Raw genomic sequence first — 23,070 nt, 5'->3', positions numbered from 1 at the left:
CTCTAATAAATTTGTTAGTCTCTAAGGTGCCACAAGTACTCCTGTTCTTCTTTTTGCGGATACAGACTAACACGGCTGTTACTTTGAAACCTGAGTTGAGAGTGCTGTCCAGAGCGGTCACAATGAAGCAATGTGGGATAGCTCCTGGAGGCCAGTAACGTCAAATTCCGTCCACACTACCCCAATTCCAACCTGCTAAGGCCAATTTTATCGCTAATCCCCTCGTCGGAGGTGGAGTAAAGAAACCCGTTTAAAGGGCCCTTTAAGTCAAAAGAAAGGGCTTCGTTGTGTGAACTTGTCCAGGCTTAATTCGATTTAACACTGCTAAAGTCGACCTAAACTCGTAGTGTAGACCAGGCCTAAGACACAGACCTTTTCAACTCATTTTAATTCTGACCCTGAACACAGAAGTCCATACATTTCAATATAAGTTTTCATTCACTGTTTATTTATTAGTGTAGTTGATGGGTGAAGGTCTGAAAGGGCAACAGTCAAGTTTCTTCAGGAAGAATGCAAACATTTGAAATTTAAGTCTTTCAAGGAAGGCTCCATGATGCTCTCCCCCACACAAACTCTCTTCAACCTCCAACTGCCCATACAAACCACCCACCACACACTATCCCCACTACATGATATTGTCTTTTGGAGGAGACAAGAGAGATTCACAATCTGCTACTTCCTCTAATATTTCCAAGATTAGGCCCATCAGAACCAAATAGCGAAGGAGTTATTACCTAGTTGGACAGAGGTGGGAGAAAGGTGGGGTGGCATATACACTTGAAAATATTTAGTGTTTCCCCATTTGGCCCATGTAGTTGGCCGATGTTTGGTGTCTCTCTGGGTTATTTCTGCTAGGAGAAATTGATGGTATGAGTAAGGTATTTGGTGTTTGTTTATAAAAATGTACACAAAGTTCTGTTTTTTCGAACATGACAGGAACAAATAACAAGAGGCAGTTTCCTTGCTCAGAAATCTAAACCTGCCTTTCCAGTTAATATTGTGCCTCCCCACGCAATCTCTGTCTCTAAGGCTAGGTCTACACTACCCGCCTGAATCGGCGGGTAGAAATCGACCTCTCGGGGATCGATTTATCGCGTCCCGTTGGGACGCGACAATCGATCCCCGAATCGGCGCTCTTACTCCACCAGCGGAGGTGGGAGTAAGCGCCGCCGACAGAAAGCCGCAGAAGTCGATTTTGCCGCCGTCCTCACAGCAGGGTAAGTTGGCTGCGATACGTCGAATTCAGCTACGCTATTCACGTAGCTGAATTTGCGTATCTTAAATTGACTCCCCCCTGTAGTGTAGATGTACCCCTAAAATTCCTCCGAGTTCTCTTCTTCTCTTGCTTTCTGTTGCTTTCTCTCACACACAGCTACAACCAATCAATCTCCTGCATTTGCAATCAGACCCAGGAAAGCTGCTCAAGCCCACACAGCTTATCTTTGCTTAGCCTTATCATGTGACCCTGTACCTTGGGCAAGAATCTCTTATTATTTCTACCTATCATTATATAAAGAGTCATTTAATTGCTTCTTCCATTCCCTAAGAAGGGCACTTAGCACACCATCAACTTTAACCAGGTCTGTGATTATTTTTAGATCAGAGACCCACTTGATGGCAGCCATTAACATCTTCTAGCATAACAAAAGTATATATGGTGAGGAGCAGGGAGTGAGGCAAATGAATTTCAGAGAAAATAATTATGTGCTCTTCCCCCACACCACACATACCTCATGTCTGCTTCCCCTGGCAGCCTAGGGCTCTTCTTTTCAGCCTCAGATGCTCACTTGCCTGAAATTCCCCTTCCTTTTCTTTACAGAATAGTTGGGTTGGGTGTGAGGGGTGTGAAGAGGGTGTGAGATTTTTGTGGAGGGTTTTGGGTGGGGTAATGAGGACTCTAAAGCTGGAATGTTGGGGAATAGGGGGCACTGTGAGCTTTGACTTAAATTTGTGGAGAAGTGATAGAAGAAATTAATCTGGGGCTGGGACAGCAGAGAGCAGACAAGGAAAGAAGGGGATCACAACAGAATGAGGATGAATTCCATGTGGAGAAAAAAGAAGAGAGGAGGAACTTACTAAAAAGTGAAGTGGAAAAAGCGTATGAGAAACTAAATACCTGGAAAGAACTGGCCCTATGGAGCCAGTCTTCATAGAGTCCAAGGCTAAAAAGGACCATTGTGATCATCATCTCTGACTTACTGAACAACAGGCCATAGAACTTCTCCAAAAGGATTCCTAGAGCAGATCTTTTAGTAAAATATTAAATCTTGATTTAAAAATTTTCAGTGATGGAGAATCCACCACAACTCTTGTAAATTGCTCTAATGGCCAATTACTCTCACTGTTAAAAATTTACACCTTATTTCCAGTCTAAATTTGTCAAGCTTCAATTTCCAGTCATTGGATCACATTATACATTTCTCTGCTATTGTTCGCAACATTTTCTTTCCTCTTGGAACAACTGATAGAGGTGAATGGACAAATGCTTACTCTTTTCAGAATGCGAACCAGGTCTGCCCATGTGTTTGCAATGCACCTACCATTATGTAAGTTCAATTCTGATTGGGGTCTCTGGCTATCACAGCAATATACTGTAGGGATGTAATACTTATATATTGCTCTATTCAGGTACTTATAAATAATTAAATAATAATAACTGTGCATGACCCCTTGACTTCAATATGAGCCACTCACATGCTCATCTAAGGTCTAAATTTAGTCCTTAGGTTTGCGAACCCTTGAAATTGGGTTCTATAGCTCCAAGGAAGCTCCCCTATACTAAGTACATTCTGAAATTGCTCTCTTCACAGAGTGAAGTCATAAGGGCAAACACAGATACATCATTCCAACGCTTTTCATTTTTGACAGCTCAGAATGATTGAGTATTTCAATCAGTGCAGACATTTATCATCTTTAAGTCTACAAACAACTTGACATACTTAGATATTTTAATATTTCAAGGGTGTTAGTTTTGTGATAAGTGGTATATATTTGAAGTAATGGTTTCTGGAAGCTGTTAATATTAGCAGCTGATATTATATATTCTATGGGCCCAATCCTCAGATGCAACTAAGGATTTCTCGACATAGATTAAAGGGAAGCAAAAAGGCACTCATTGCACTCTCCTTATCCTGGGGCTGCTTTAGACTGGGCCAGATCCTGCTGTAGTTTAGGACAATCGCCAGGATGTTCTCAATTGTGCAGCCCTTCCCCTGGGCTACCCCCCTATGCAAGCATTTAATAGCTTTGTTGGCATAGGAAATGCAAGGGTGGCTCTGCTCCTCCCACAGATCCTTCTAGAGAGGAGGAATCCTCCAGCAGTCAGAGCTGACAAATTTAGCGCCAACTTTGCGCTAATGGAGTGGCACAAAGCAGCCAAATGCAGATCAGGATTAGTAACAATTTTCATGGCAACAGGGCCATCTCTAGCTGGTGGGGGTCCAGGACAAAAGTGACAGATTTGTCTCTTCCAGGGCCGACCGTACTGGCCAATCGCACTGGCCAATGGGGTCCCCCAAAGCATGGGGCCCGGAGCATTCATCCTACCCAAGGGATGGCTCTGCATGGCAATAGCCAGGCATGGTGACAGGAAAATGTTGATTTCATGGTAGGTAAGAGGTTTCCAGAAATTCCAAAGTAACCCAGATTTCAATGTGAATTTTAAATGATACTGTATGGTAGGAAAAAGAATCCCATTCTTCTGCTGCAGAAACTTTCTTTCCCAGAGAGTGACCACTTACAGGCATGATTCCCTGAGCTATGACACAGCATACAAACCATATGAACCAATGTGATCTTTTAAGATTCATCCTCTTAATGGATGATTTGGTATTTTAAAATCCAATAACTTTTATTTAATACTGGGTCTGACATTTTCATAATGATAGGATGAATTAAGGACATAAAACAATAAATAAAAGATAGTAGCAAAACAGTAGCATGTCCATATATAAAGTCTGCAGCAAAAATATAACCCATATAGAGTAAACTCTTAACTCTCCTATTCCTAATCTTGATACCCAAACATCCCAGGTTTTCAATGGTGAACAGAGCATTATGCTTCCTCTGTGAAAGGAAAATACTATAGTATCTCATCTCATTCTTCCAGAGACAAGAAATGTCCTTTTTGCCATTAGAGCAGGGGTTCCCAAACTTGGTTCATGGCTTGTTCAGGGTAAGTCCCTGGCAGGCCACGAGACGTTTTGTTTACCTGTGGGAAGTGGCGCGGGCTGGCTCACCTCTGCCTGCAGCTCCCATTGGCTGGGAACGGCGAACCGCAGCCACTGGGAACTGTGAGCAGCCTTACCTGCGGACGATCAGGTAAACAAAGTGTCTCGTGGCCCGCCAGGGGCTTACTCTGAGAACCAAGTTTGGGAACCCCTGCATTGGGTTTTTTTTTTTTACACCACCATAAAAACTATATACCATCAGGTAATGATACAAGTCTTCTAGAGACTTTAGTAAATTCTGTTTCCTCTTGGGGTTCCTTACACCATCCACCAGAAACTCAGTTTCCATTAAAATACTCAAGTATGAGTTTGCAATCTTTACTCAGCTTGAATTAGGTCTCTATTAGAGAAGTTGTAATGACATAACAAATCAGAATGTGAGGTCTGTTCAACGATTCAGCTAGTATGTCCAAAGTACAATCAGATATTACATATTTGGAATCTAGACTGAAACAGATATGGGTCCTAATTCAGCAGTCTATCCCTATTCATCAGAGCACTGAGGCATTTGCTTAACTTTGCATGAGAGTTTTGATGAACAAGAATGGACTAAAGCACATGCTTAAATGCTTTGCTAAACAGAGGCCTTAGAAGTGACTCTGCAGACACATGGAGGATGGAATGTGCAAGTGTTTTACCCCTTATGCACCCCACAGACTGACAGTGCACTCAGCACTAAACAATGGATCCCATAGGTTGCAATATGATCTATGTGCTGTAGGATCAATAAAAATATTTAATTTAGTGCGGCATGTAGGTAAGCACTCAATAAATAAAGCTTAATGCATTTCCTAGAACTAAACTAAGCAAGTTATTCAAGTATCAGAGGGGTAGCCGTGTTAGTCTGGATCTGTAAAAAGCAACACCTTAAAGACTAAGGCTACGTCTACACTATGGGGGGGCAAATCGACCGCCGCAGCTCCCCCGTCAACGGAGCTTACTCCTACCTGGGCTGGTGGAGTACACGGGTCGATTCGGGGATCGATTATCACGTCCCGACGAGATGCGATAAATCGATCCCGAGAGATCGATTTTCTACTGCCGATCCGTGCGGGTAGTTAAGACCAGCCCTAAAGATGTATTGGAGCATAAGCTTTCGTGGGTGAATACCCACTTCGTCTGATTTGCATATTTTTACAAGTTATTCAAGGATAGAATGTAATGGCTTCTGATGTGAGGAATTTAAAATGCAAGTCACAGAATAAAAGAATGTTATTTTAATTAATAAAACATGAGAAAATATTGTAATTAAATTAAGACTTACCACAAACAAAAAGCATTATTTGTTCATGTCATATGGCAGTAGATACTCAAAGGCATATTATGAAGTGGTGAGAGTTTGAAGAGGAGAATTCCATTGTCATCATCAGGACTTTGGGGTAATACTGCATCACCCATTAAAGTAAACTTCAGATTTGTTTGGCATTGGTGTTTCACTCAGATGGAACTCCTTCATAGACAGCCTTGTGTTGGCTTTTCTTTGAATTGTTATAAGAGGCTGAAGAAACAATGGAAGGTTTAAGATATGTAGCTAAATCTGATCTTTTTTTAAAAAAATGGCTAGAGTAGAAAATGATGCCCTGTTCCTATTGAAGTCCCTGGCAAAACTCCCATTGACTTCAGTGGTGAAGAATCTGGCCATATGTGTTGGCATATCATGTTGACTGCTGAATTCTGATGCCGTGTGCTATGTGACAAGTTACAAATGACACACAAGAAAGAAAATTATTTTACTATGCATTATGTTCCGGTGTGTCATGATTTGATTCTCCGTGCACATATGACTGGTCTAATTAGTGCATTGCAGTGCTCTAACCACACACTATCGCCAGTGATGACCTCGGGATTGTTGAAGAGACACAACTCTGGGTCTTATGAATATGTTTCATCCATTGCATGTATACACATGATTACATGAAAACTCATTCACAAACCCCTACCCTAGAAGAGATACTACTTGCTAAGCTACCTCAACAAGGTATTCTAATGATTAATTAATTAGGGCCTAGTACTGATACCCTTATTCCCACTAAGTTACATCTTACTCCATAAACAGTTCGGATATTAGTTACATTGCTTAATGCACTACTGGAAGGTGCACAGATCCTACAATGATGATCATGGTATAATAATCTATATAGAAAGAATTGAAGGAATGGAACGGCTCGGATGCTACTAAACCATGGTATGGTATCAGTCTGGCCCTCAATGTTTGTACCATAGTTTAAATATGCAAATCAGTATCAAAGTGCTAGGTATTCTTATTTTTTGGTGAGGTACCTGATGGATCGTTCCCATAAGTTGGTAGGTTTTTGGGGAAAAGCTGCAAAAGGGAAAAAGTGGAAGACTGCTCTAATTTGCTCTATCCCCTGCTCTACTACAACTTAGCAAATCACTCATAGCAAATAATTTACTCAAATAATTTTACTTTTTCTCTGTTTGTAAGTTGTTCATGACCTATGAGGGAAGATTTTTTAAAAAAGGGTTTGTTTACTCTAGAGCAGACTCAGGGGGAGCATGAGAACAGTTTTCAAGTACATAAAATAGGTTTCAGAGTGGTAGCCGCGCTAGTCTGTATCAGCAAAAAGAACGAGGAGTACTTGAGGCACTTTAGAGACTAACAAATTTATTTGGGCATAAGCTTTCGTGAGCTAAAACCCAATTCATCAGATGCATGGAGTAGAAAATACAATAGGAAGATATATATATATACACAGAGAACATGAAAAGATGGGGGTTGCCATACCAACTCTAACAAGATTAATCAATTAAGGTGGGCTATTATCAGCAGGAGAAAAAAAACTTTTATAGTGATAATCAGGATGGCCCATTTCAAACAGTTAACAAGAAGGTGTGAGTAACAGTAGGGGAAAATTAGCAAGGGGAAATAGTTTTTAGTTCGTGTAATGACCCATCCACTCCCAGTTTTTATTCAAGCCTAACGTAATGGTGTCCAGTTTGCAAATTAATTCCAGTTCTGCAGTTTTTCATTGGAGTCTGTTTTTGAAGTTTTTTTGTTGAAGAATTGCTACTTTTAGGTCTGTAATTGAGTGTCTAGGGAGGTTGAAGTGTTCTCTGACTGGTTTTTGAATGTTATAATTCTTGATGTCTGATTTGTGTCCATTTATTCTTTTGCGTAGAGACTGTCCAGTTTGGCCAATGTACATGGCAGAGTGTCATTGCTGGTACATGACGGCATATGTCATATTGGTAGATGTGCAGGTGAACGAGCCCCTGATGATGTGGCTGATGTTATTAGGTCCTATGATGGTGTCCCTTGAATAGATACGTAGACAGAGTTGGCAACGGGCTTTATTGCAAGAATAGGTTCCAGGGTTACTATTTTGTTGTGTGGTGTGTGGTTGCTGGTGAGTATCTGCTTCAGGTGGGGGGGGGGGCTGTCTGTAAGCGAGGACTGGCCTGTCTCCCAAAATCTGTGAGAGTGAAGGATCGTCCTTCAGGATTGGTTGTAGATCCTTGATGATGCGCTGGAGAGGTTTTAGTTGGGGGCTGAAGGTGATGGCTAGTGGCATTCTGTTACTTTCTTTGTTGGTCCTGTCCTGTAGTAGGTGACTTCTGGGTACTCTTCTGGCTCTGTCAATCTGTTTCTTCACTTCAGCAGGTGGGTATCGTAGTTTTAAGAATGCTTGATAGAGATCTTGTAGGTGTTTGTCTCTATCTGAGGGATTGGAGCAAATGCGGTTGTATCTTAGAGCTTGTCTGTAGACAATGGATTATGTGATGTGGTCTGGATGAAAGCTGAAGTCATGTAGGTAAGTACAGCGGTCAGTAGGTATCCAGTATAGGGTGGTGTTTATGTGACCATCGCTTATTAGCACTGTAGTGTCCAGGAAGTGGATCTCTTGTGTGGACTGGTCCAGGTTGAGGTTGATGGTGAGATGGAAATTGTTGAAATCATTGTGGAATTCCTCAAGGGATTCTTTTCCATGGGTCCAGATGATGAAGATGTCATCAATGTAGCATGAGTAGAGTAGGGGCTTTGACCCCAAATGTGAAATAGTTGTGGGTGAGGAAAAAGTCACGAAGTTCAGCCATCAGGTTTGCCGTGACATTATCAGGGATACTGTGCCTGATGGCTTGTCATCCATCTTTGTGTGGAATGTTGGTGTAGAGGGCTTCTACATTCATAGTGGCCAGGATGGTGTTTTCTGGAAGATCACCAATTGATTGTAGTTTCCTCAGGAAGTCAGTGGTGTCTCGAAGATAGCTGGGAGTGCTGGTAGCCTAGGGCCTGAGGAAAGAGTCTACATAGCCAGACAATCCTGCTGTCAGGGTGCCGACGCCTGAGGTGATGGGGCATCCAGGATTTCCAGGTTTATGGATTTTGGGTAGCAGATAGAATACCCCTGGTCAGGGTACTAAGGGTGTGTCTGTGCAAATTTGTTCCTGTGCTTTTTCAGGGAGTTTCAAAAGTCACAATTCTTCAACAAAAAAACTTCAAAAACAGACTCCAATGAAAAACTGCAGAACTGGAATTAATTTAATTAATAAAAGATTGTTACAAGGAGGAGGAAGAAAAATTGTTCTCCTTAACCTCTGAGGATAGGACAGAAGCAATAGGTCTAAATTGTAGCAAGGGCGGGTTAGACTGGACATTAGGAAAAACTTTGTAATTGTCACAGTAGTTAAGCATTGAAATAAATTGCCTAGGGAGGTTGCGAAATCTCCGTCATTGAAGATTTTTAAGAGCAGGTTAGAAAAACACTTTTCAGGAATGGTCTAGATAGAACTTAGTCCTGCCTTGAGTGCAGGGGACTGAACTAGAAGACCTCTTGAGGTCCCTTCACGTCCTATGATTTTACACGTATATATCTTCTCAGGACACGTCTTCAGATCCTTCTATATTAAAATAGCTTGAAACTGGTACCACCTATCCTAACAAGCATTTTTGATGCCTCTGATTCAGGCAGAAGCTCATACTCTTGAGATAAGTCATCATCTTTCATACCGCAAAGGTGGAAGAATGCATTATTTTTCCCACTTAAGCATAAAACCCATTTGTGATAACGGTCTCCTACTGGCACATTTCTGATTTGTGAAATGATTTTAATTACCTAAATTTTCACATAAATGTTCTCCACCATATTTTATAATCCCAATTGCCTATAATCAAAAATTTCACAGAGCATTATTCATGAAACAACCACCTGTTACATGGTCAACTGGAAAATGGCAGACTGAGGTGCTGTCTACATTTGAAAGGGTATGCCAGTATAGATATACTGGTAGAGGCATAGTGGCCAAAAATCCCCACAACCCTATTAGAGATGCAACTTATAGCTTTTATAGTTCCCTGAACAGAGTAAGCTACATCAGCAAAAAATATTTTTTGCCCTTATAGCTGCGGCTGTATTAGGACTTTTTGATGGCATAGCTATGTCAGTTGGGGGTGGGGGAAATCACACTCCTAACGAACATAGCTATGCCAAAACTTGTAAGTGTATAACCAGTATGATAACAATCAACAGTGAATTCTTCTACTTATCCACTGAGCAGGCACTGCAGAGGTAGTGGCTATACAAGCCTCTCTCATCTTTACATATGTGAACTTTGACTTACTGTCTGAGGGATTGGAGCAAATGCGGTTGTATCTTAGAGCTTGGCTGTAGACAATGGATCATGTGATGTGGTCTGGATGAAAGCTGGAGGCATGTAGGTAAGTATAGCAGTCAGTAGATTTGCAGTATAGGGTGGTATTTATGTGACCATCACTTATTTGCACTGTAGTGTCCAGGAAGTGGATCTCTTGAGTGTACTGGTCCAGGCTGAGATTGATGGTGGGGTGGAAATTGTTAATTTTCCTTCTATTGATACTCACACCTTCTTGTCAACTGGTGAGAATAGGCCACTTCCACCTTGATTGAATTGGCCTCATTAGCACTGACCCCCCACTTGGTAAGGCAATTCCCATCTTTTCATGTGCTGTAATATATATACTGCTTACTGTATTTTTCACTCCATGCATCTGATGAAGTGGGTTTTAGCTCACGAAAGCTTATGCCCAAATAAATTTGTTAGTCTCTAAGGTGCCACAAAGACTCCTCATTGTTTTTGCTGATACAGACTAACACTGTTTCCACTCTGAAACCTTTGACCTTAAGGACTCACCTATCAGGGGAAGAGAAAAGTTTAAGCTCCATGCTCATTTAAGGTCATTTTACCCTCCCACTGAAGTCAGTGGAAAGGTTCCCACTGATTTCAATAGGAAATGTATCAGGCTTTCAGTCTTTAGATTCTCTGATAAGATTATCAAGAGTATTTGTTTAGCATATTTCATCATTTAAGCACCCATCTTCTAGGACTGAAGCCCTTAATTCCTTTTATATATGGTAACGACAATGAAGTGTTCACATACCAAATAATTGTACTCATCTTGCCATCTTCTCCATACATAACCATAGATGGGCCCAATCCATTAAATTCAAAATCACTGTGAGGTTTACAGGTGTTTGGATCCAAGGCTTTGTTTTGTTCCATTGTAAAAGATTGGGCTATTTGTGTTGGCATGGGGAAAAAATAGATTGCAGAGGGCTTTGCATTGAATCAGAGTTCACAATCAACTCCTACGACATAAAGTTCAGGGATGTTTGGATCTAAAGGGTGTTTACCTCTGGGAATTTCGTACAGCCCCATATTTAGCAAATTGGGAAAATCTAATATTTATTATGTAGTTTTCTTAAAATACAGTATAGAGAACAGAACAGAATGCATTACATGATCACTTTGGGATTATATGTATTAAATATACTTTGAGGTGGTAGTTCACATTTTTGTTTAAATTATTGCTATTATTATAGTGCCTCTTTTATTACTGCTCCACATGCCTTTTTGTAGTGCAAAATGAGAGGTGACCACAAATACACATAGAATTAGAATTAGCTATCACACTTTAAAAAAATGCAAAGTAGCCATATTATCTCTAAATAACCTTCTTTTTCAGAAGCTCTAAAGAAATAGATAGAACTTTTTCTACCACAAAGAACTTTATTACCTACCTCCTATCTCTGCCCACTAAAAGTACATCTGAACTGCAACATCTGCACTAATTTTTGGCTCAGGTAGAAGTGCCCATGCTACCTTTGGCTTTTACATACCCATCTGACCCCCTTGGTATATACTCGGGTGGCTAGCGCATGCTGCTGCCCATGTAGCCACAGCTACACTGCTATTTTTAGAAAACTAGCTCAAGAAAAGATAGTGAGGATAAATCTATCTGAGCCAGAAATTACACCCTGGTTGCAACGTAGATGTTCCCTTAAAGTATCTGCCTGTTGCCCTTACTTGGAGCTCACAAAAACCCATTGCAATCTAATTTTTTCCCATGCCAGCCAACATTTTTCAGGAATTTCTAAAAATATTAATGAGTTTTCTCAGATAGTTCCAACAATTCACAATTCTGGAGCATTAGGGAGATAAACTCATAGACAGACTATAGAACAGGGTAACCAATAGGTGGACTGGGGCCAAATCTAGATCGCCAGATGCTTTTGAACAGACCACAAAATCTTTTTATTTACTTATTAGTATCATTATTGTTATTATTTTTTATATTTTCTCTGGAGTCTGGACCTTGACATAACTTGATCAAGAAATTTAGACCTTGACAAAAAATAATTGATTACTCCTGCTCTAGATATTTCTGACTGCTGTATCTGGAACTTCAGTAAAGATTTCAGAAACAAATGTAACAGATAACCTTTGAAAAAAGGTTACAAACAATCATATTGTTCCCTTTTGGTTTCTTACCATTTCTAGTTTCAAGTTTTGAGGTTTTCTTATATAGAGTCTTATTATTCGTCACTTGTCTCTTTGCATTCACTGCACTGTATAGTTTTTGCCTGTCTTGATTCCATTCCTGTCTTTTCTACACTATTTCTATCGTCCTATACTATGAGGCACTGCTTTGGGGACTGAAGAGGACTGAAAACACTGTTACAATGCTTTGGCCCTGCTGCAGCTACTGCAGCAAAGACAAATTTGCTTTAGTGGTACATTTCTCTATGCCTGATTTTGTTTTTTCACTTAGATTTTCTTGACCCCCATTGGTAACTTTTGTTCTATGTAATGTTGTTTAAAAAAAAAAAAACTCTTCTGCTTTCCCTCCTTTCCTTTTGTCTTCAGTCCCTCTCCTCTGTATTCTATATGTTTCCTTCCCGAATACACATTCTTTACTTTCTCTTCCTTTCTGCTAAACTATCTCATATTTTCTATAAGCCCAGTAATATCCTATGGCCAAGATGTCATCTCTAATCATATTTTGTATTTTCAACATACACTTTAACGTATAACATTTTTTAAAATGTGCAGATATGCTGATGCAGCATCAACTTTGTAACTCTTTATAATGTTAAACTATTGATTTTACTTATTGCTGTATGATTTGTTGTTGCTATTAGAAAAAGAAGTAAACAGCAGAGATATACAACAGTATTAATCTTTGGCAGTATATTTGAGTCTCATACAGCTACAGTTCTTTCCCTTTTCTCAATATGCTGTTTAGGGATATTAATAAAGGCTTAGCTTATAAGTGACCTCATGAGCTTTTTAAAGACCTCATAACAAAATCAAGATCACAGATTGACTGATGAACCAATTTTCCATCATGGGTGCCTAAGGAAGGCATTTAACTTAGTGCTTAAAAGAGGCCTGATTTCAGAATTATTGAGCTACCATTAAAGAGAGTTACAAATAGGCAATTATCCCAAAAGGTTATGTGACAGTGTTATACCTTTAAGATCTTCCATGGACTATATCCTCTGGACCCACTATTCCCAATGTGCCTTTCATGTATATAAACCCCAAACAGGATAAGTAACTCTTCAGGACCTCCTGCAGGCAACTCTCAGCCGATGGTCATGATCAGAATTCAGAAATAGCATACCATTTGAATATATAAACTATAGATGGGTAGGATAAGGCAAATATGGATGGCATAGGTGACTGTGGCCTTTAAGAAGAGCTCAGGCAACAGCTATCAACAATATTAAATTATTTTTTCTTTACAACAAATTTTGACTTGCAATATTACAACAAGATACTATTTTCTATTTATGGAAGTCACACTTAAAACGTTTCTATTATTCTGCAAGTATTTACAAGATCTACTAATTGGAATGGGGAATGTTGCTAACACAGTAGAAACTGTGACCACTCTATATGTATATGTTCTTGATTTCAACAGCTTGGTAAAAAAATGATCTCTAATGTGGGATTTAAACCTTAGCGGCCAAGTTTTCAAAATGTGGTCTGAAATCTTGCTCACATAATTTTTACACAGGTTGGGAGGGATTCTCCCCACTGCCATGTCACCCTTGCACTACAGGGGCCAGGAAAGTCCCATGTACAGCTGACGGAGAATTCCTGAGGTACAGGTATTGAGTAAAACAGCCACAAGTACAAAACAGAGCATGAGAGGGATGGTGCAATTCTGGGTGGCTCAGCTTGGGCTGCCTATTATGCCAGGGACCACTTCAGCACTGCCTTAAACTTTAGCACCCCAAGTGCAGCTCAAAACCTCGCACTGCCACTTGTGCATACAAATGATAACAGTTGTGCACATCTAGTTTAAACAGCCATTGGCACAAATGAGAAAGTGACACTGGAGCCTTACCAAGTCAAAATTTAGGCAGCAGCTATACATCATGCCACGCTAATAAAGCTATTAAAATTGAAAATGAATGAACCTGGTCCATGTCTAAGATGAAGTGGGTATCTAAGACTCCCAGCACCGGTCATTAGTAGTGTTGAAATAATAATTCCCAGCATATTATTTACTTGATGGACTTGGACTAGATTCACAAAGGGAACTTAGTCACTTAGCTGCCCCTTTGCAAACTTAAGTCCAACATTTAGGTGCCACTGATATTCACAAAACTTCTGCTCAGCTGCTACCTAACTCTGTACACACCTAAATTCCCACCTGTGAAATCCCCTAAATTTCTCTTGGTGGGCTTGCACAAAGGCACCTAAGTGCTCACAACACCAAGTTGCTCAGCACCTACCTCACACCTTTGCCCCAGTGAGATCCATATACTTCCATTTCCCATGTCTTTTGCCTGTGGGACCTGATCCAGTAACAGGCCTAACTCCACACAACAGAGAGGCGGAGGTGCCTTTGTATCCAACAGGCCAGTGATTAGAGCACTCAATTAGGATGTGGGAGACCTTAGTTTAAGTCCACACTCTATCTGATTTGAAGCAGCAACTGGAATCCCATCTCCCAAGAGCGTGTCCTAACCAGCAGCCTATTGGATATAAAATACCCAATAGATGCATTGGGTCAGACAGTGTGCAAATAACTCTACAGCCCAGTGATTAGGGCACTCACTTGGGAGGAGGGGGAGACCTATGTTACAGTCCTACCCCAAAGCTGATAGAGTGTAGATTCAAAACTTGGATAACTACATCTCATGTGAGTATGCTAACCACTGGGATATTAGCACCTCCTCAATTATTTATAAGAAAAGTGCCTAAACCAGGTCAGTCCTAATTCAAGAAGAAGGTTCACTGCCACGAATCCTGAGTAGAGATAAGTGGGTCCCTCTGGCCTGTCAATCAGGCACTTAAACAGGACTCTGGCCACACTTCTCTCTTCTGCATTTCCTACTGGCTAGTATAGGTAGATCTATGCTAAGCTTGCTGGCTTCTGTGAATCCCTTTTTTAGGTTCCTAACTCTCCTTATGTGTTATATAAGTAGTCTGGGCCCCTAACTTGGAGGTTGTGAATTCTACTGGGTGGCAGGATGCTTAGAAGTTATGCATTGCAATGTGGAGCATTGAAACACATAAGTTTGGGTATCTAGCCCTTGTCTATTTATGGATTGTCTATGACCTGCTCATTGATTTTTATCTAATTTATCCAGTATTCACAATTATTTACTGGAAAATTTAGATGATTAATTCTTGGTTTGTAGATTGTTCATAAACAGTTTGTTCTGAGTATACAGTATCTAAAATCTGAAAATGAGGAATTTTGGTTAGATTTACTTACAACTGTTTCCCACTTGGATAATTAATTCTTAATACGTATCAGGTTTCCAGTGTGAACATTCCTGCTTACATGTTAAACTGTGTTGTTAGAGATCTAGTTGAGCTCTTCCTGAAGTACACTTGTCAAAATGCTGTGACGGGATCCAAATGCTGACTCCCACGTGCCCTTCGCTTGCTGGAGCTGGGCGGAGTTTAGGCACTGTGCCTGGCTTTGGGCTGCTAGGCATCCACACCAGATGTTGACATCATGTCTGATACTCTTTTTGCAGCAGGGACCCTGCAGTCCAATTGCTTGGTGGCAATGTCCTGAAACTAGTGTTCTCCAACAGCCGCCACAGCAGCCCTTGCACATTCCTCAGAACCCCACAGAAGGGGTGAGCCTTCTGGTTTACAGTGCATTTCTTCAGGGATATCTGGTAGCAGGAGCAAATAGACACAGACTTAGGCTACGTCCTCACTATGCGGGGGGGGGGGGGTTGATTTAAGATACGCAAATTCAGCTACGCGAATAGCGTAGCTGAATTCGATGTATCGGAACCGACTTACTCCGCTGTGAGGAAGGTGGCAAATCAACCTCCGCGGCTCCCCCATCGACGGCGCTTACTCCTACCTCCGCTGGTGGAGTACAAGCGTCGATTTGGGGATCAATTGTCGCATCCCGACGAGACACAATAATTCAATCCCCGAGAGATCGATTTCTACCCGCCAATTCAGGCGGGTAGTGTAGACATAGCCTTAGCAAAAGGTTTCTAATGTTTTACTTAGGAGATAAAGCACAAAAGTGCACAGATCATTTAGAAACATGCACCTTGAATGCAATGCCTCTCTCTCTAGCTCACCCTTCCCTTGAGTGTCTTTGGGGTCCATCAGTATTCAGACAGGCAGAGTTCCCCTCATCTGATCTGGCTCCTGCAGCAGGTCCCCTCAGCTCAGGCTGATGAAATGGCCAAAGAAACAGAGTAGAGCAGCTCTTGCCCTTTTACAACTTTCCAGTCCCCTCTCTCATGTGACCTCATCATCAGCCTTAAAAGCTGAGCACAAACCCTTGCCAGGTGATCTGGCTTTCAGGTCACCTCTCCCCTGTTAAATCAGTTCTCCTGGGTTGAAGCCAGCCTTTTGCTAGGGTGCTTCCCTTTGCATAGAGGATCATCAAGGTGTAATGACCTTCTGTTGTTAATCTTGTACATCTGCCCCTTGGAATTCCAATCCAACAACAGAGGCTATGTCTACACTACTGTGGTAAGTCGACCTATGCTACGCAATTCCAGCTATGTGAATAACATACCTGGAGTCGACATACCTTAGGTCGAGTTACCACAGGGTCTACACCACGGGGGGGTCGATGGGAGAAAATCTCCCGTCAACTTACTTTACTCTTCTCTTCGGGGGTAGAGTACAAGGGTCAACTAGAGAGCAAGCTTCAGTCAATTTGGCAGGTCTTTACTAGACGCGCTAAATCGACCACCGAAGGATCAATCTCAGAGCGTCGATCCCTGCCATAGTGTAGACCTGCCCAGAGAAAGCAAACTAATCCCACATCCAAAATGGAATTTTCAGTCTGATAAAGATACATACAAAGAGTTCATAATCTCACCTAGAATTCATAAACTGTACATTGATAGGTTCCTCAAATCATCACAGCAGGCTTTGGAAATACTCCCAAGTATTTGCTTCAAATTTGCTGTTTCATTCAACAGTCTTGTTAGTAAACCTGTTAATTAGAATATTTATGGAAAGTGGACAAAACAGACATGAACATAGACAAAATGAGCTAATTTTATTGTAAGAAATGGCCATGTAATATTTGAGGTTTTCACCCTGATCTAGTCTTCAAGCAGGCTGCAGGTTTTGATTCAGGAGTGTTTCTACATAGTATTGTTATTAGCTGGATGAAATCTTGTTATGGGTTAAATTAAAACATCATTGAAACTGATAGGTGTGAACTCACCCTTCACTTAGCCTAACTATAAGCATAAAACCTGACCTAAGAAAATAGGTGTGTGGGAACCCATCATGGAGTTTTTGGCTGAGTATTGTTTTTGGGTAGGAATGTGTGTGGTGGGGATGGTCAGGAAGACGAATCACAGAGACACTGAAAAGAGACAGGAACAGAGAGACTGAGGAGCAAGAAGCTCAAGCAGGAGCCTGTGAACACAGTATTACCCTGGAGAAAGCTAGAGAGCTTTTGAGTATGGTGTTGGCTAAAGTGGTTTGGGGGCTGTAAGCTAAAAAACTGCTTTTTTTTTCTTGGTTCTTTCTACATTTAGAGACATCAGACTGTGAACATTACATGCACAGGCGGCGCATGACTCTTGCAAACGCCGGAAACTCCCCAGAAATGGGAGTGGCCACTGGCACCCGGACCATAGCCCTCCCCCGCTCTGTCCTGAGGCCACCCATCCACCACTTGCTCGTATCTGCTCCCTCCTCCAAGCCCCCCGCCACTTGCTCTTTTCTGCCACCTTTTACCTTAAGGGGATGTGATGGAGAAAGAGGTGGAGCGAGGGCAGGAAGAGGCAGAGTGAGGGTGGGTGTGATGGGTTCCCCTTGGGGTGTAACCTGGAACTGGGGTACCACTGAGCCCCCTGACCCACCAGCCTCGGCTCTGTCTCACACTGTGGTGCTGTGACAAGTTGCAAAGCCCTCCAAGCTTGCACTTTCACCAGCATTCACACAGGTACGGACACACCCAGCTGCAGTTACATAGAGGCTCTCTAACCACCACCCTCCCAACCTCGGATCCCAGATTAGTACAGCCTTGTCTGGTCAAATCTGGGCAGAGTATGCATTTAATACCTGGTCTACCTCTTCCTCAATGTGAAGAGGACCATGCACACTTGTGGTAACCAAACTGAGATTTTCCCCAGACACCTTAGTCAATGCCCAGAGGTTTCCATTGTACACATTTCCTGGGGTAATCCTTGTGTGCATTTCTTTAATAAGCCATTAACATTGTTTGGCCTTTTTACTGTTGTACCAGAAAGGCCATTTGTGGATATTTTCAACCTCACAACATATATCAGTAACAGATACATAGCCAAAATTCATAACTTCACATATGATGATAGCACATACAATCCAATGATATATTAATGTCTAGCATATCAGGATTGTTAGAATGATACCTCACAAGGCATACTTCATACAAAACACATCCTAAGTATATGACAGTGGTGAATAAGAGGGTGCCAGGCTGTCACAGTGGGGTCTTGTGGGGAAGAGGCACAGATCATGCAAAGCCACAGGAGAAGAGGCTGAGCAGGATCAGGGCCTCGGAGTGGAGCTCAGGCAGGGCCATGGTCCAGGTACCAATGGATCCCCAGCTTGAGAGCTTCCACCAGCAGCTTCTGCCAGCAGCATTGCAAAAGCAGTGGGTCTTTTCTAGACCCGTTTGCGGAGGCTTAGCTCCCCAAGCCTCTTATATCCACCGCCCATGAATCCATGTATGTAAATAAACAAGACTGCATCAAGGATAATACCAGACACCATTAATTTCTACAGCCAACTGGACCATCCCCAGGGCCCATAACTTTGATTAGCCAGTAAGAAAGGGGCAACAGTATTCTTGCCTCTTACGACTTTGGGGGCCAAATCCCCAGCTGGTGGTAATCAGGTATGGTGGAGTTACTCCAATGAAGCTACATCAGTTTACACTGACTGGGGATCTGGTTGTATGTCTTAAGTGGATTATTTTAAAACCACTCTGAACAAAGTAGCATATACGGGTGTCTTTATCTGTATATAGCTGGATCCTAAACTATTTGTCTCTTATCCACAGAAATGTAAAATTGATTTTCTTATGGGGTAAGAGAAGGATTTCCATTTGTTAGAGTGGAAAATAAAAGCATTTACAGTGGGCATTCATTATTTTAACTATCCAAAAGCAGCTCACTGTGAAACATTTACTAAGAGTTTAGAATTTTCAAGAAAATACTAGACACAAAGATTATGGATGAATTCCTGGCCCCACTGAAGTCAGTGGGAGTTTTGCCATTTAAATAACCTCAATCAATTTACATGCATAAAATATTCTGGGTGCTGTTTTGTCTGTTTGCATTGTGAAAATACTAAGTATTCATTATGTCTGAAATTTATCAATATGGAGATGACAAATAGAAGGCTTAACCACTTACATCCCACTTTAAAAACCCAATTCACAGTCTAGTGTACATAGGGAATTGGACTAGCGTATTGGTCTGATGATTAAGTAGACACTTTCTTATGAGCTGAACTTAGGTATCCTGGACTTTCTCATTATAACAATCTGCATATTATCCGAGAGAATTAACAGCAGACTTTGAATTAAGAGCCAGAATAGAGTAGTTTTAATCAGAGTGAGCTCTATAGGAAAGATGCTTACAGGGAGTGCACAGTATTTTCTGATCTGAAAACAACATAGCATAATAACCAGAGGTTGTCTTGCAGACAAAGCACTTCAGCAGGAACTGTGGGGTCCAACAAGAAATCTGTCAGAGAAGCATGCATTGTTCAGAGGCTGCAAGCTGAGTACTTCTTTTGGTTAACCACATTATAGTGGATTTGACCTTGCCTCCAGGTACCAAAAAATTCACTTTTTACATGTGCTACTCAGTCTGTCCAACTTCAATAGTGCTCATTGTTCAGCTGCTGTGTCTTCATGTCTTTTTGCAGTACGCTTTTCTTAGAAGATGTGATTATATAGCACCTGCAATCAGTTAGAAAGTGACATGGAATGGCCAGCTAACAAGTTGGAGCATTTTATTCACAGATGGTTCTTTCTTACTGACACCGTTTATCACTACCCTAAAAATTTCACAGTTCTTCATTTTAGTGTTAAAATAACAATGGGGAGGAAGTTTTGAAAGGTTTTGAATTTTACCTAGCAATATTTTTAAGAGGCCAACAGATATTAAATATCTATTCATGGGGCAAATATTTCACTAATACTTCTTTTGTCTTTAGGATGTCACATGTGATTTCCCATACATTTAGGGAACATACACTTCCTATTTATGCACCTAAGTAAGTGACTGGATTTTTGAAATAATTCAGTTCCTATTTAAATACCTAAATAGGAGCGGAAGTCTTTTGAAAGTCTGGCTCCATTTGTGGTTTTTCGTCTCTTTTAAAACTTTAGTTCTTGGTGTGAAAATAAATAATTACTCTATTTTAATTGATATATCATTTCTGCTTTTTTTAGCAGGTCCATTTTCTTAAATTACAGTAAATTGCAGATAAAGTTTAAGGCTCAGTTTTTTTATGCAAACTTCAGACTGAGCAAAAAGCTGGATAGCCATCTGTCTTAGATGGTTTAGATACAACAAATCTTGCATCTTGGCCGGGGGTTAGATTAGATGACCCTTGCAGTCCCATCTAACCCTACGATTCTATGACTAAATCGAGGAATTAAAGGAAAGACACAAAAGATATGAAGTATTATTGTTGGAACATCTGTTGGATCTCAAGGGTGTAATTGTGACACATGCCACATTTCACCTTCAATGACTGTGTCCCACCAGCACTGAAAATTAAGAGAACTGAAAGGTAGCCATATGTCAGCTAAAAAAAGCAGGCAGTCTAGAGCAATAATAAGCAAATGCTCTAATTTGATCCAGTTTTGAGAACTGTGTGTATAGCATAAGAAAGATAAAACAAACTTTAGTCATGCAACTGCTTAACTTATTACCCATACCCCCTCTCTTAGGGTTCTTTTAATTTTGATTGCTTAACTAAAGAAAAGGAATTGAAAGTTGCATTTAGTTTTAAAGAGTTTTATTAATTACGCTTAACAGCAGCAACTAATAGTATAGGTTATAAGAAGAAAAAACAGTAGTGAACTATGATTTGGCTCACATAAATTAGAAAATTGGTTGATACCAGGTTTTCAGAATCAAATCATAGAATGACAATAGAAAACAACACTTATACACAATCTCTATCTTTGGAAGGTAACTTTGTTTAGAGGAGTTTTGACTAACAGTACATCAAAATAGGACCTCACTTGTGTCATCAGGTGTTACTGTGTTGCTAACACAGCAGTGTTGCTAACACAGTAGAGGGAAAATAATTCAAAGCTAGATCACAAGACATTTTGATCAATTACATACATGTTAATTCACCAAGATCTCCTGCCCAAGGCATCTATATTAGTAGTCAACGTTTTACAGTTATTTCCCAATTAATTATATTATCCCCAGGATCTAACTAACACTCCTAGCTATTTAACATGCACTTACATTTATGACAGACTGTACAAACTGAGTGCAGTACAGAAGCTTGCACACTTGGTCTCATTTTATGTCTGTATACACTTAGAACTTGAAAAGCAGTATAAAACCATTAATTATCATAGAGAACTCCACAATGTTCTACCATCTTAGTTAACAACAGTAAATTAATTGTTCAGTTTTAAAGCTACTTTTCACAAACTAGATTGGATCTTGTTACAAAACAAGGACACACACTTCAACTCTATGTTAATCTTTAAATCACATAAACAAGTATGTACACTTCCTTACTAACTGGGTACCCAGTTTCAGGAAGAAATCGGCTGACTGATTTTAGTCATCACCCAAGAAAAAGTCTCTGTGTTTCTCATCACCAGATCTCCATTCAGATGTCAGCTTTCAGCTCACTTGCTATTCACAGCAGGAGTTGACACTGCACACAGATGAAGTGAAAGACAGACATGACTATAGTCTTTTCTTGGTACGCTAGCAGCAACCCAAATTTCTGGAACAAAGAGACAGTTAATGGTGCCTATCTGAGACAGGTACTTGAGGACTCCCATAAGGACTCCAAAGTGTCCAGCCCAGGACCTCAGTCTTCTCTCTTCCAGGTGTTTTTGGCTTTGGGGAATGGATGTGCTGAAAGAGAAAGGCCATTTTTGCTTGATTATGTGGGGAGTCCCTACATGGTTCCTCTCCTTGGAGGTGCTGCCATGGACCAATCAAATGGTGTCCCTTACTGCTGCCAAAAAATCAAAATGTCCAACCAAATTGAGAGTGTCCTCTCTCACCATCCAATCAGGGAACAAGACATCAGCTTTCTGAGCTCTTGCAACTGGGGTTGGAATTTTGCAGTCTCTTCATGTAAAACATCTTTTTTAAGAAAGCTAGGTTTTGCCCTAGCTGTTGGCACACGCTTTGAACACTAGCTGTATTGCTCTATTCAGCAACTAACCTCTGCAAGTCATTTTCCACTGTTCCATTTGCAGTGCATCCCATGGCCAACTTTGCTGCAGTTTCTCCAGCAGTACTCTGTTAGCTTCTGAAATGTCCAGTAGTTCTCCAGGAGGCCAGAACAGCTAAATGAATTTTCCATTTCTGTTCCCCTTGTTTTAACAACACCGGTTGGACCTTGGTATGTATAGCTGAGCTGATTATATGCTCTATTAACCAAACAGTTACATTTCTGATTATACCATTCCATGTGCAAGTATCCCTACACACACACTATTTGGTTTTAGGTCCTTTTATTTACTGCCTCTTTCAGCATAGGTGTATTTCACTAACCTGACAGTATAAGCATGCTTGATAAGCAAAAATTAGCTTGACTTCTTCGCTTTATCACTTAAATTGAAAGAAATCAGTATGAACACAACCCGTTTTATTCCTAACAGGATTGCCTATGAGGTAAAACCTGACATTAAAGTTTACAATATTTTGCCCAAAGCTGTATCACTTACAGTTGGCTTCCTTTATATACGCATTTTAATCATACTATTAGATACCATTAAGCTCCCTATTTTACTACTGTATCTGGCATATCATATCATATCTTAATGTTTAATATTAATTTAATTTTAATCCACTCACTCATTCACAGATAGGAAAAAAGGGGAAGTCTCTTT

Source organism: Trachemys scripta, chromosome 1 (genome assembly GCF_013100865.1).
Source record: "Trachemys scripta elegans isolate TJP31775 chromosome 1, CAS_Tse_1.0, whole genome shotgun sequence".
Classification (NCBI taxonomy): Eukaryota; Metazoa; Chordata; order Testudines; family Emydidae; genus Trachemys; species Trachemys scripta.
Note: the sequence above shows the minus strand (reverse complement) of the source record.